This window comes from Protopterus annectens, chromosome 1.part0 (assembly GCF_019279795.1).
Source record: "Protopterus annectens isolate FY-2018-M chromosome 1.part0, PAN1.0, whole genome shotgun sequence".
Taxonomy (NCBI): Eukaryota; Metazoa; Chordata; order Ceratodontiformes; family Protopteridae; genus Protopterus; species Protopterus annectens.
The window spans coordinates 1,497,488,064-1,497,502,382 of record NC_056725.1 but is presented as its reverse complement, the minus strand read 5'-3'; positions in this window follow the sequence as shown (position 1 = coordinate 1,497,502,382).

The following is a 14,319-nucleotide window of genomic DNA, read 5'->3' as shown; positions in this document are numbered from 1 at the left end:
AATATCCCAAGATAATATGGCTAGTCTGCAAAGGGGATGTGACCTGGTTCCACCTTGCTTGTTCATGTACCACATGATGGTGGTATTGTCTGAAACCATTTGAAGAGGTCATGAAGACCAAAGATGATTCAGAAAGCTGAGTGCCTAGATTAGAGCAAGCATCTCTTTTTTTTTATGTGCTTGCATCTGTCCTTGGTGTTCCACAGCCCCAGCACTTTTATGTCTCCTGAAACTGTTTCCCAAGCAAAGTCAAACATCTGTGGTGATGACTGTTTTGGAACAGGGAGGAAGAAGGGGAGACCTTGATTTTAGGATATCTATTGTCTCCATCATGTGATTATGTGATTAGTTTGTTGACAAATCCCAGTACTGGGATCTGAAAAGGTAAAGGGTGTTGATGCTGGAATCACAGAGATTTCAGATACCACTGTATCTTTCTATTGTGGAGTCTCGCCAGGGTTTTTATGAGAATCATAGATGCCATAAGACCCAAAATCCTGAAGTATTCACTTACAGTGACCAAAGTCTGAATGGGAGACTTTAGAAATTGATCTAAATGAAGATCTATTTTTCCTCTGTGGAAGAAAAGCTCTTTTAACTGAGGTGTCTAGTTGAAATCTCAGGAACACAATGCAGTGGGAGGGGTCAGGAAAGAACTTTGGATGTTCTCTTGGAATCCCAGATTGTGCAAGAGATCTCTCACACAAGAGAGACATTCCTAATATTTTGAAAAAGACTCTGCAAAGATAGGAAACTCATCTAAATACAGAAAAATGTGATAACCTGTATCCTGCAATGAACTATAACTGGCGCCTGACACTTTGTGAACACTCTTGGTGCCATGGATCATCCAAAGGGTAAAGTAGAGAACTGAGAATGTGATACGGACACAGCATTTAAAGAAATGCCTGAAGTCTGATTGACTAGGAATGTTATGATAAGCATCTCTTAAGTCTAGTGTTACCAGGAAACTTGAAAGAAGAAGAGGCATCTGGTTTTGAAGTGACAGCATTTTAAAATTTGGGAGCTATCACAAACAGATTTAGGAAAGAAAGATCCATAACTCAAGCATTTTCATTCTTTGGGACTAGGAACATCCTTCAATAAAACCCTTCCCTACCTGGGAAGGAGAAACTGGTTCTACCACTCCTTTGAACAGCATGTGATAAAGACTAGGAGGAAACAAAACAGTCTGATCTTCAAGATGAGGAATGATCCCTTGGAAAGTAGGAATTTCCTCTCATTGCCAATCTGTAACCCTGATGAATGATTTTCAGAACACGTTTGTCTGAAACAATCTGTTGCCAAAGAGAAAAATGGAACTTGAGACTTTCTGAAAGAGAAAAAATGCCTGGGAGGGAAGGGTTAATAAGGCCTCTTACAAAGTCATTCAGACATGTTGGAGTGTTCTTGGTTTTGAGAAGTTTGAGACTTCTTTTTGGATTCTCATTGCCACGTTTTCTTAAATGGCTGTTTATCTGAATTATATTCTTCTTCTTCTTTCAGCTTTCCAGGTTAGGGGTCACCACAGTAGATCACCTGTCTGCTCAGGATTGGCAGTGGAGTTTTATGGTGTTGAGTTACCAGCCTGGCTCCTAACCTTCCACAGAAGGCACAAACCCACACCTATGGCCAATTTAGAGTGTCCAATCCACCTACAGCATGTCTTTGGGATGTGGGAGGAAACCCACGCGACCACATGGAGGACATGCAGACTATACACAGAAGGCATGCCAGCTGAGGATTGAACCAGAGAACCTCTTGCTGTGAGGTGGCAATGCTAACCACTGCACCATCATGGCCGTCCATTTATCTGAATTATATTGATTATATTGAGGCTGTTTTTTTCTGTTTTTATGCCTAAACTGGATGAGGAAAAAGGCCTTGGACTAATTGGAAAATGAGGGCTGAAAAATCTTAGAGACTCCCTGGATCAGCTTGCCCCTTTCATTACACTTTTTGATTTTCTCTGCAGCAGACAAACAAAATGCTAAATCTCTACCCAAGGGAAAATTTAAAATGTTATTTTTAACATCATCTTCTGAGAATGCAGCCAAGTAAACCTCCTTAAAATTATACCAGCAGCCATAGGCCTGAAGAAGCACCAACAGAATCATACACACACAGTCTGCAAATAATGAGTAGTGACCTGTGCAACAGAAGAAACTAAGTTATTTAAAGATTTTTTTTCACAAGAAGAAACTATGGATACAACCTTCTTCATACTTTCACAATATGTCAGACTAAACTATAACATATGAGTCTGACCATTTAAAATTCTGAAATTTAAAGTTGCAGAAGTATACACTTTTTCCCATACCTATCAATAATGTTCTATCCTTATTAGAAAGAGTAGGATTGGAATTACTAGGAGAGGAGTCAACTAAGGCTATAGATGCTGGGTTTGGTTCGGGAATAGTGTAACATATTTAAAAGACTGAGGAATTGTATACATCCTATCTGACTTTTCAGAGAGAGCAGGCTATCAGAAAAATTGCAGGCAGTAAGACATACAAGCTCCAAAGCTGATAGAACTGCAGGAATGTGTACAGGTTCAGGAAAATCCTTCTGTAACAGCTCATAGTATTTTTTAAGAGCTGTGAAACCTCCATGTTCTCCCACTGAAAACAAAGGAACATTCTTGTAGTAGTCCCAGAGAAAGAGACACCCCCCCCCCACATGGAGAATCAGAAAGTGAGCTCTCCTCCAAGTCTGAATCAGAATTCCGAGGGCAAAAACCCTGAATATATCCCTGCATCTTCTTGTTCAGATTCAGAATCTTGAATATCTTCAGGAAAGGAGGCACCCCTCTTTCTTTTACTGGAACCTACTCTACAAGATGGATCAATAGCCTGAATCAAATCCTGAGCCAGTCCCAGTAAACTACTCCTATCAAAAGAAATTTGAGAAGGAGTAGATACATGCTTGGTTTTCTGTTACTTTTTGACAGGAAAAATGGGCCATGCCATGACTAATGGTAGCAACTGCTTCCTCAGGGATGGGCACAACATCCTGACATAACAGGGAAACCTTCCCTATTCCATCTCACAGGAATGACAAGAGTGGTTCTTCCTTGCTCACTGACGGGACCCCAGCAGTCACAGAGGATGTGGCTAACCCCCACTCCATAGTGGCTTTTGGTGGTACACCAGAGGGATTTAGGGGTAAAAGATGAGTGGCCTAAGGTACAGAAAATGGCCACAGCAGAGTCACCCACCTGTGGCGGAGGCAAATTTCTAGTCTGCTGTAGTGGCAAAAGCTGTTTGCTTAACTTTTTCTTTTTGTAGCTGAAAGATGGACTGGCTATGGGAGTGACTCTCTGTTCCATGATCAAGCTGAAAATGGTGCCTGTATACTGGGGAAAACCAGTAGCAATCCCAGGTAAACTACCAATTCACAAGTTACTTTTTTTTTTATTTACAGAAAAAAACACAGTAAAAACCAATTTCAAAAACTATGGCAGTCCTACAACATTAAAGTAAACACAATTTCTACTCATAAAATATTTTATCAGTTAGATAACACTACTTTTAAAGTGACAGAAACAATGAGTGCTACATTTAAAAGTGTGTTACAGTCTCATGATAATCAATTAAAATGCAACATTCCTAATTTTAAAATATCTTTCCTAAACAGGAAAGTAAAAAAAACAAACAAAAAAAAAATCAGTACAAAATAAGAGAATGGAAAAATGGAAGTTTTTTTTCCTAAAAGGAACTTATCCGCCCAGCTAATGAAAGCATAAGCCAACCATTGATCCTCAAAACCCTCAGAAGTGCATACTCTTTGATGGCAGTAAAGTTCTGAAAGGCTTTACACTCAAACCTGTCTTTTAGTCAGCTCAGTTTAAGCTGCTTGACAGCTTGGGCATGTGGAAGGTGTCCTGGAGCTTTGGAAGATGGCCGGCTTTTATATCCTTGGCAGGATATAACCCATATAACTAAGGCTATTGCAGCAGTATTCAGTATTAAGAACATCTAAAGAGCTCATAGAGAAAACAACTATAAAAAATGATAGGCACTATAAATTTTGCAATATGACCATCAAATATGAATAATACTTCAGAACATAGTGTTACTAATCTTGCTGATTCGACAGTACATATTTAGAGAGCAATTTACAGCTCAAATATCAGTGAAATGTGATCCTTATCCTAAAACAACTGTAATATGTGTAACAATATTACAGGTGTTTAAGTAATATAATCAAAATATGTAATGTTCTGAAAAATACATTATGGTGTTTTTCATATAAGGGTGCGGTCTTGATATCTTGTACTCACCTTGTTTATGTCAGTAATACAGACTGTCGAATACAATTAGAGGTGCTTTTAATCAGGAACTGGTTATCGAAATCTGTTGGAGAAATGACATATGTAATAAGTACCTTGCATATACTATCATATCTCTCCATGTTAATCGACATACAACAATATCCAGTGTATACATTTATAGTAAGACACATAAGATATGTTAGTGCATTTCAATGCATATTTAATGATGTCAGCTTCAGAAATTGCACAGGAAACACAATGTGCCTTGATGCTACTTTTGCCTTTTTTCATGGACTATTATATCTTGTTTTTTCATATCTATTTTTTGAACCATTCGTAATGGGTGATCCCATGTGATATAAACATCATCATTCTCTATAATGTTTTGTGGATCATGTTTCCAGTGTTTTTCAGCAACTTCAATATTGTAATGTTTGCACAATTCCCAGTGCAACAGTCTTGCCACGTTATTATGCCTTTCAGTATACAGTCCTTCTGCCATTAGTATGTCACAACCAGCAATGAGGTGTGCGACTGTTTCCAGTTCTGTTTTACATAACTTGCATTTGTCTGTTTCTCCCACATGTTCAAGTGATATTGTAAACCAACGTGTTTATAGTCCTCTGTACTGGACCACCAATATTAACTTTTCATATTTTGGTTTCAATTCACCTGTTTAATCTTCCCTGTCTGAAATAGTGAACAACACAAGGTTGTTGCAGAAGCTTTCTGTACTTGCAAATATATTTATGCCTTTTACACATTTCTTGCCTTCTAATCTGTTAATCTAATCTAAGATTCTAATCTGTTTTACATAACTTGCATTTGTCTGTTTCTCCCACATGTTCAAGTGATATTGTAAACCAACGTGTTTATAGTCCTCTGTACTGGACCACCAATATTAACTTTTCATATTTTGGTTTAAATTCACCTGTTTAATCTTCCCTGTCTGAAATAGTGAACAACACAAGGTTGTTGCAGAAGCTTTCTGTACTTGCAAATATATTTATGCCTTTTACACATTTCTTTCCTTCTCATCTAATCCTTCTCCTTATGTTCTTTCTTTTGTTTTTTGGCACATCTAGTTGCTGCCTGATTGTTGTCTACTTCTGGTTTGATTTCCATTTGCTTGACACTTATATGCATCTGCTAAACTATGCAGGGACGCCATCTCAGACTTGTTTTCCTCATGTTTTAAAACTTTCATTATGTTTGGATCTGATGAAGTCAGCAGATATGTGCACAGTCCTATGACAGCAGATCTATACATGTAATCAATTTAGAGGAGGCCCATACAATCACCCCAAAACTTTAAGTTAGAACAGGAGGAGAAAATTAGTTTCTAGTTTGGATTTTGTTCCTAGATGTCAGAGCTGTTTTCAATAATAATTGTGGTCTTCTAAAATATTCATTACTGAGTTTTGTTTGCATTTGCTCATGTTTTTTGTTGATCCTTCATAATTTCCCAAATACTTATACAGTCCCTCCTTTTCAAGTTCTCTTATATCACATTCTTGTTCCAAACTGATATTTTCTCAGTGCTGAAGCTTTCCTGCTTTAAATGTTGCTTTTGTACATTTATCAAGACCAAATTACATTCATATATCATTTGAGAAAGTTTGACCACTTGAAGTTGCGGTTTCAGCTCCTCATGCAATGAACTATATCATTTTAAACCATCCACAAAAAATGAAAAGCCTTTACACTTTGTTGTTTTCTGGGAGCCGAATTGTAATCATGATCTAATCTGTTAAGTAGACAACTTAATGGGTTAAGGACAAGACAAAAGAGCAGCAGTGACAAAGAGTCCTGTATATTTGATCATCTTACTGTTTCTTTTACTTCTTCTGTTCATTCAGCATCTTTGTTATGTTCCACAGGGTCTTCATAGATATTTCTCTAAAATATGTCTATTTTTCTTTTTTGGTGGTGTATCTGTTACTTCAACTTTATTTCCTAATTCTCCATAATACTTTTTGGGTCTTCAACGAATTGCTTACTTTGCACTTTTTTATATTTATTTGCATGTCTTTCAAGTTTTTCTGCCCGTGGTGATATCTTTAGTTTATTATTTGGAATTGTGTGCAATAGATCTGATACTGTTTGTTACTTTTATCATGCCTCTCTTTCTATATATTTTTGTTGATCTTTTCCCTTTACTGTACTCTTCTAATAAAGACACTTCTTGTCTTAATTATTTATTTATTTATTTATTTGCATTTGTTAACCAGGTTGGTCCAGCTGGGTAAGAATTACCCTTTTTCAGTGGAGACCCGAAGGGAAAAGCCCCAAACAGACATACAAATACATACGAATAGAGACAAATTAACAATATTACAGAGGAAAACAATATTATGGGTACAATGGATAAGAAAAACAAACAATGAAAGTTTAAGAAAATGAGTAAGGTAGGCCAGAGGCATGCATGGAAAAGATTTATGAAAAGGTGTTCTGAGCAAGATCTCTGAATTAAGTTAAAGTAGGCAAAGAAATGATGATTTAGGTGTGGAGTTAGTAGTGTGGGAGTTTTAGATGGGAGCATGTGAAGGACATTCCCATTTGGAAGAGAGATGGGAGAGAAGCATGGATTTGAAATTGTTGTGGTTAGGTATATTACGTAGTGGTGTGGGGAGATGGGATAGTAGTAGTTTACCAGTTGGGTGGATGGGTTTGTGTACATGCAGGAGGTTTTGGCCTCTGGATCTCAGGGTACAGGTAGGTGTGTAAGGTGTTAGAGATTTAGCAAGAGAGGGGCATTCTGCTGGTTTAAAGATGAGTTTGTGGGCTGTTGTAAGTTGTAGGTACTTTAGGTGGTTGTGGAGTTCTAGCCAGTTTAGGATGTGTAGGGAGTGACAGTGATGGGAAGAGTTCTTAGAATTGGTTGCAAATTTGCAGATTTTGTTGTAACAGGCCTCAAGTTTAGCACAGAGTCTGAGTTGTAGGTTGGAGAATAGGGGAGCACCGTACAAGAGAGAGGGGAGAAGGAAGGTAGATGCAAGGGTATGACGGGAAGATGGAGTAAGGTAGTAGCTGTGTCTGTAGAGGAGACCGATTTTCTGGTGGGTTTTTTTGATTGCTGAGAGGATGTGGGAGTCGAATTTTAGGTTTTCATCGATGGTAATGCCAAGTAGTTTGGTACTAGGAACAATTTCAAGAGGGGTGTTATTGTGACTTTTGATGGAAAATTGGACTTTGTGGAACTGGGAAGTTTTAGTGGGAGTAAATATGATTAGCTTTGTTTTGTTGGCATTTAGGGCCAAGTGATGTGATTGCATCCATGATTCAATTTTGGAGAAGGCTGTTTGGGTATTAAGTAGAAGTTTGGAGGGGCAGGAGGCTGAGCAGATGATAGTGGAGTCATCTGCGTATTGGATGACTGAGGCTTCAGGGATGGAGAGGTGAAAGTTGTTAATGAATAAGTTGAAGAGCAGAGGACCAAGTACTGATCCTTGGGGAACTCCTGTGGGTGTAGGTAAGAAAGAGGAGGTTGACTCTTTCCATTGTACAGCCTGCTGGCGTGTGGAAAGGTAGCTGGAGAACCTGTCTAGGGTTGAGGGAGATAGATGCAAGTGTGAGAGCTGGGACAGGAGGAGGGAATGGGAAATAGTGTTGAATGCCCTTGAGAGGTCAAGAAAAAGAGAAGATACATATTTGCCGCTCTCACATGCTAGGTTGACTGTTTTGAGGAAGGAAATGAGGGCTGTCATGGTGCTGTGGCCTGGGCAGAAGCCGTGCTGGGTGGGATAGAGGAGTTTGTGCTGGATTAGGTAGGGCATGAGCTGGGAGTGGATGGTTTTCTCTAGAATTTTAGAGAGAGGAGAGAGTATAGCTATAGGTCTGAAGTTGGTAATGTCTGTGTTCTTACCACCTTTGTGGAGAGGAATTATGTATGCATAATGCCAGATGGTTGGTACATAGGATTCCTGAATGGATCTATTAATGAGGATGGATATGGGATAGGCTATAGATTCGGCTGATATTTGAAGAAAATTTGCTGGAAGGTTGTCAGGGGCATTGCGGCATGGTTTTAGCTTTTGCAGTAGACTTTTTATAGTATAGGTGGAGACAGGTTTAAGTGAGAATAGCGGTGGAGGTGGGGGTGAGAGAGAGGGTTTGGGGTGCAGGGTGAGGGGTTAGTATTGATGGATGGATAGGGGAAAGTGGAGGATAACTTAGCTATACAATCAATGAAAAATGTGTTGAAGTTAGTGGCCGTTTCAAGACTTGAGAGGTTGGGATTGGGGCAGGGGTTGGAAGTATTACCAGGGTTGAGTATTGAAGAGATGGATGTCCAGAATTTCTTTGGATTGTTTGAGTGTTTGTATTGCAGACTGCTGTAGTAGTTTTTGCGATCTTTTGTTATTGATTTTTTGGCCAGGTTACGAAGATGTTTATATTCTTGGAGGGTGGTGGGGTTTTTCTGTTTTTGGTACAGTTTCCACTTTTTGTTTCTCTGAGTGATTATCAATTTAGTTTCTTGGGATAGCCAGGGGCAGGAATTTGTTTTGATATGTTTGATTTGTAAAGGGGCTACTTTATCAGGTATGGTAAGGAAGGTTTGGTTAAAATATGTGACGGCGTTATCTAGCGGAAGGATTTTCAGTGGGTACCTATTAGTAACCTTGAGGCATTCAGAGAAGATTGCTTTATAATTTTCTTTGTTTCCATGATGGCATTCAGTTTATTCCCTTCCTTTCCCTAAATGCTATGTTTTTGTGCAAAGACTTTATCTGTAATTAATTTAGCTGCACAATAGTATATCCTATTTACTTCTGTTGTATCACATGGATTTCTTTTAATAGTCTTTATCACTGTGTTTATCTGTTTTCTAAACTTGTGGGTCTTATTGGCTTTTTTATCTATTTTTTTTTTTCTATCAATCATAATATGTCTACCATCTCTATTAAATCAAGCAGCTCTTCCCATAGATCATTTCTTCTAAATTGAGGGCACATTCTTTGTTCTCCATTTCCTGTAGGCATTCTACAAAAAGTTCCACAACATCTTTCTATGACATATTATCCTCAGTTGCATCTTGCATAATCTGTTGCACTTTCATTTGGAAACTAAATGGCCTGTCACTCCACAACATTGACTGCATCAGAGTTGTCAATGTTTCCTGCCCCTTCCATTGCTGTGCAACTCCAAGTGAACTTTTATACTGGTTTCCTATTGCAGGTTCCAGAGTATCTTCATGTAGCAAGTGATTAGATACTTCTTATTTCACCAGCTTCTCATTAATTTGGGGACTCAGTGTTCCATCATGCAGCAGTGTTGGATTTTCTACACTTTATTTTGGTGGTAATTTGTAATATCAGTTTTTATTTCTTTAAGTTCTCCATTTTTAATCCTCTTTTCTGCTTTCTTCCTTTGTTTTCTTATTTTTTGTGTTGCGAAATTTTCCATACCAGGATGCCTTTGCCTGTATTTCTCTTCAAATAGTTTTGGTGCTGCTTTTATATTGATTAGTTTTGCATTCTCCTTTGCATAAATATTGCAGCATATTAAATCTCTTTTTCTTTCCCATGTCAATATTTCTTCTTAAGGTTAATAAAAACAAAATGCAAGCTTTCACGCTATGCCAGTCTTCATCAGACATTAAAAGGTTTCTTTCACATGCAGTACTCATTGGTGTTTTTTTTTATTTATAATATATAACTATTGGCTTGGTTCCTGATTGAGCTACGTTTATTTGCTATCCATATTTCTTCATCAGATGTCTTCAGTTTCACCTGTTTCTACTTATTCTGGGGACTCATTTTTCTATCATGCTGTGACATAACCTGTGTTAGACTTTCTACAGGAAAACCTTCATTTTTCCGGTATTCCATAACTTAAACTTTTATTTATTTAACTTCTACTTTGCTAATCTTCTGTTTTACACTCACCCTTTGTGATCTTAATTTTTGTATTGTGAAATTTTCCATATTTGGGTGCCTTTGCCTGTATTTCTCTTTAAACATCATTGGAGCTGTTTTTTTTTGTACTGATTAGTTTGGCTTTCTTCTTTGTATAAACACTACCATATCAAATCTCTCTTTCTTTCTCATGTCCAAGTTTCTTTTTTATACCTTTCAAAAATGTCTAGATTTTGTTTATATTGTTGCACTTCCTCTGTTGCTTCTTTTCCTGAATGGGCCAAAGTTTCTTGGTTTATACAATGTTTTTCATGAATCAGTTGTATTACTGAACACAAATTTGCATTTGAAGCTTTTGACAGTTTGTCTTGTGCAAGAAGTTTTCTTTCTTCTAATTTCTATCGTAACCATTTTGAATATCTTCTATCCAGATATTCTGGGCTTCTTGCATATGCAGTAACAATGCAACATCTCTTCCTTATCCCTAATAGTCCACTCCATCATTTTATGGATCTTTTTTGGCCTGTCAGTTTTTGAGGTTTTTGGGAAATACTATTTCCTCCAACAATGGGGGGGGGGGTTCTTCCCCCAGAGCCTAGCCTAACCCCATTGTAAGAATGCCTATGTGTGTTGAGGATTGTACACTTTTTTCAAGTCCTGACGTGACTCCGCTACATTGGCCCAGTAATCAAGGAGCCTTAATCCTCACCACTGGCAACAGTAGGGAATGTGCACACTGTGAGGATGACAAGTACACACACTGTAAAGTGCAATTTCACTTAAGAGTACACAGACATCACAGCCAGTTTGGGGCTGGTTTCTCCCTCTTTCTCCAGATCCCCAATAAGACTCCCACTGGCACAGCTATTGAGTCTGTTGGCTAAGTCTAAGTTTGCTACATAACAATTTACACAATGATTGACGTATTACTCTGCTTTACTTTCAAAGTGTGTGTTTTATTTATTGATTTTTGTATATCATTTATAGTGCTATGCCACCGTAACACTGTGGCATTAAAAGGTAGAGCTTTAGGTTTTATAGGCCTTGTGTTTCCTGCAGCTGCTTAAGGAATAGACATTTAAGGAAACTTCTGTGTTGGTGTGAAGTATCAGATATTGTTTGATCAATTATTTTCCTCTTAACACCTGGACAATATGTATACCATGTAGTCTATATGATTATTTTTGTTTTATGACTGGTTAATGCTACTATGTAAGAAGAGACTACATCTAAATCATTTGTGGTGGGGCTAAAGGTACTTTACAAAGGTTTTCTTCATCAAAGAGCAAAACTTGTATTTAACTATTAGTTCTCTGAAGATTGTGTACTATTTGAATGTGTCAAGAGTAGTTTTCATGTCTGTTTAATGCCATAAGTATCATTAGAATACTATATGTATGCAGGCTCCTATGTGAACTGTATATGCTTCATGTATCTTGGGCATGCTTTGACTCTCTGCAATAACAAACACAAGAAAAAAATACTAGTGCTATGAATCTCCACTCAGTTCCTTGGTTGGATTAAAAGGTGCAGTTCCCCCAAAATATTACATCTGTGCAATCAGTAAGAGTACTGCAGAGCCATGACTATAAAAAGGCATGAAGTCCTTCAGCTTGAAGCCTTGCTGGAAATAAAAATCAGTCTGTCACAACATTCAGAGTAGTTAAGGATCATTAAACCAACACAAGTTATCTTGATCTAGCTGAGTGCCTATAAGGTTAGCAAGTTTGACAATGGCCCTGTTATTTCCATGTTCTACTGAAAACCATTCTAGGTTTTAAAGGGTATACTGTGCTGTATTAGGTAAGTGTTAAGTTCATGAAAACACTGTTTCACAGACTTTAGCAAGGCTACTTGGTGTACTTGTCCATATTTTTATAAGAAACTTTCCTTGGTTTAGGAAAAAATAGCTTTTTTGTAAGTTTCTCTAGTTTTACCCACTCAAAGACTTATTTTTACAATTATCATTATGGAAAACATGAAATATGGTAATACTGATTTCATATATAGTAGGTAGACATTGCACTGAAAACTGAACCTTACCATTTTACTTTATACAGTATGCATTTAAATGCAGCAGTGGTAGTAAACTAGAATTTGTTTAGTTATAATTTGTGTGATTTGTAAGGAATGCTGATTTTTGTTTGGGAGGTATCACCTTGGTAAATTGTATTTCATTCAATGCTGTCTCACTGGCCTAAACACTTTCATATTAGAAGACTCAAACTATTTTTTACATATATGCACACACTACACTGATATCACAGGTGCATTAGCTAATTTTGCCTCTTAATGGGTATTTCTATTTTTTTATGCAGCTGTGCAATCATAGAGTTGGTGTATAAATAAGTATGGGAACAGTGGGAAGCCCTCAGCATGGACAGTTACAGGAAATCGTGTCCTCTGGAAAAAAGGTTGGTACAAATATCATCCTCATTTCCTGTGGATATATATCTGGTGAGCTTGTTTTATTTACTCTGCTGTAAGGTCTTATAGTCTGAGTTCTCACAACTGACCCTTGTACTGCCTTGGTAATTCACATAGTGACAGCCTTGACAGTATGTGGTGGGGTTTTGTAACAGAAAGATTCCCTGCTTCTGAAATACCCCCATGATAAATTATTCTTTTGATTTAATTTGGGATGGCAGGTTAATGCTAACCATTTGAAATGTGGGGATTGGCATTACCATGTCTGAAAATACAGAGAGTGAATGGCTGAAAACTCGGATTTTTATTTACTAAGTTCAAGATGGACATTTGTCAAACTATGGACATTTCTCAGAATATTTCCTTTTCTCTGAGGTATGGTGATCTCAGAGTTGATATATATAAGTTTGGGGGTCTTGCCCCCCCCCTGGTAAAATCAGTCCGAAGGAGTAGAGTTATGTTGTCACTTTTCTCCTGCAGTTTTCGTCTTTTTTCTCGCCTGTTGGCACTCAATGTTATGAATGCTGACATTCCAATAGACAGCTAGTGTGATGATTCATCTGCTGTTTGGTTAGATAGCTGCAGGCATTTCTGCTATATTCTCCATCATTAGTTGTACATGGCTACCAAGCTTTGTATGTCTTGATTGTGCTAATTTGTTTACTTATTTTTCTGTTTGAGATGTATTGTGCATAGAGTGCATTTCTTTTGCAAGCAGCTTAGTGGGCCTACAGAGTTCCTATACAGTCTGTGTGCCATCCTTTGATATTTTTTATTTAGTTATTTTTATTTATTTGTTTATTTATTTATTTAAATTTGCTTACAGGGAAAGTCCGACTGGACACAGGTCCATTTTCAGCAGAGGCCCAGGGGAAAAATGCTCCACAGTACAATAGAATGCAGTACATGATAGAACAAAATATAGAACACACAATTGATTTTAATACATAATAGGTTAGAAGTTAACAGTTTTAGTTAGACAGTACAGTAGACAGTCATCGAGGTACATAGTCAAATCTTAAAAAAATTAAGTTTTTTTTTTTCTTTAGTTATGTATCTAGTTATTTGTATTTGTTAACTGGGATAGGCCACTGGTTCTAGAAGGCTATTTAATATTCAGCCCTGGAGCATAGAAATCAGTTCAATAACAAAGAAAAACAGATATTGACCATACTTGAGTCATGCTCAACAATACACAGTGCAAACCTGACTGGCAATATAAAATCTACCACACTTATTACAATAAACAGAAAAGAAAACAATAACAATGTGCAGCAGGGTTCAATAACAAGCAGTAACATTTGTTTAGTAAACAAATTAGAATCAAAACTGTTTATTAAACAAATGGCAGAATCAAGCACACACAAGGTACATCACACATGTACAGTACAGTAATAAAGCCACAGTCCTATACTATTTAAGTGACACAAATGACCATAATCAGACATGAAAACATCCTTAATATTCTCAAAACATTATGTACTCCTCAGCAGGCTAATAGCTACAAACACATTTTAAATGATGGTGAAACATGACTGCACTTATAAATGCTTACACTTTGTAGGTCTAATTCATTAAACAAAATATATAAATCAAATCATTGTTTACAGCCTCAATTCAATGTGTTTAATCCATTGTGCTTTCCTTTATTAGTCAGTTCATAGAATTTCAGCTTCAGCCTAATAGTGCCTAACATTTTATGAGCCCCAGCATGGCTTCCTTCATCTGTATGAATGAAGGATCCTTAAGATTGACCAGATG